Here is a 1,670-nt window from a genome sequence, read left to right on the forward strand (position 1 = left end):
AACTATCCACCCCAGGGCGGGTGCAGCTCTCACACCCATAATTAAACTCTAAAAGCCTGCCCCATGGCCGCATGAGGCTTTGGGGGGACACTCAGACATAAACCATAACACCATTGTATAAAAAACCCACATTTTCTTTATCAATTCATGAGCTGATGAGCATTTGGGCTGTTTCCAAGATTTAGTTATTACAAACTGTCCCGCTATAAATGTGCATGTGCATATATTGGTGCAATTTGATGCTTTTAATTCTGTTGGGAAGAATGAGTCAAATGGAACCTCTGGTTTTGGTTTTTTGAGGAATCTCCACGCTGATTTCTACAGAGATGTACCACATCCAAAATCCCACCAACAGTAGAAAGCGGTTCCTTTTCCTCCACAGCCTCACCAGCATTTGTTAGTGGTTTATTTCTTGATAATAACCATTCTTTCTGGAGTAAGGTGGAATCTCAGTATTGTTTTAATTTGCATCTCTTGAACAGCCAGTGATGTTGAACACTTTTTCGTATATTTATTTGCTATTTCTACTTCTTCATCTGAAAGTGTTTATTCATTTCAGATGCTCATTTTTGGATTGGGTCTTTAAATTTGGGGGGGGTCTGATTTTTTGAGTTCTTTATATATTCTAGATATTAGCCTTTTGTCTGAGGAACAGCTAGTAAAATTTTTTAGGATTGTCTGTTCACTCTGTTGGTGATTTCTCTTGCTGTGCTTTTTGGTAAGATGAGATCCCCATTGTTGATTCTTTTTAATATTTCCTGTGTGATCAAGATTTTAGTTCATGAAGTCTTTGCCTCCTACACTGGTATCTTCAAGAGTTCTACCTATTCTGTCTCCCACAGATTGTTTCTGTTTTAATTTTAGATCTTTGATCCATTTTGATTTTACTTTAGTTTAGGGTGAAAGATATGGGTCTAGTTTTAATGGTTGGCATGTGGAAAGTGAGTTTTTCCAGCACCATTATTTATTTATTTATTTATTATTTATTTATTTATTTATTTACTTTTTGAGGCAGGTCTTGCTATGTAGTTCAGGTCAGCCTTAAACTCATTATGTAGTGCAGGCTGGCCCCGAACGCTTGGTAATCCTCCTGCCTTAGTCTTATGGGTGCGGGAATTACATGCTTATGCCAACACAACTGGCTCCAGCATCATTTATTAAAGAGGTCATGTTTCTTTCAGTGAAGGTGTTTGGCTCCTTTATCAAAGATAAGGTGGCTGAGTGTCTTTGGAGTTGTTTCTGCATCTTCTAATCTGTTCCACTGATCCTCAGGTCTTTTTGTTTTTGGCTTGTACCATGCTGTTTGTTTGTTTGTTTTGTTTGTTTTTTGGTAGTACCATGCTGTTTTTATCACATTAGTTCTGTAGTATAATTTCAAGTCAGGGATTGTGATGCCCCCTGCCTTGCCTTTGTTGCTCAGAATTGCTTTTGCTATTCTGGGTCTCTTCTGATCAGAATTGCTTTTAATCTGTATAACAATTTTGTATATATGTTGCCAAAATGAGCACATGTATAACAATTTTATATATCCTCCCCAAGAACAAGGGATATCTTTCCATTTACTGATATCCTATTCTATCTCCTTTTTTAGAGTACTCTAGTTTTTTTGTTTGTTTGTTTTTTCTCTGGTACCGGGAACCGAACTCACGACGTTGCGCTTGCCAGGCAGG

At 37.7% G+C, this 1,670-nt stretch overlaps 1 protein-coding gene across 2 annotated transcripts in view; it reads left to right on the plus strand.

Annotated features, from left to right (window-relative positions):
• Window positions 1–1,670, plus strand: part of Wdr7 (WD repeat domain 7) — a 365,823-nt gene that overhangs the window by 54,286 nt on the left and 309,867 nt on the right. The window lies entirely within an intron of this gene.

Source organism: Chinchilla lanigera, unplaced genomic scaffold (genome assembly GCF_000276665.1).
Source record: "Chinchilla lanigera isolate Chin_1 unplaced genomic scaffold, ChiLan1.0 scaffold00001, whole genome shotgun sequence".
Taxonomy (NCBI): domain Eukaryota; kingdom Metazoa; phylum Chordata; class Mammalia; order Rodentia; family Chinchillidae; genus Chinchilla; species Chinchilla lanigera.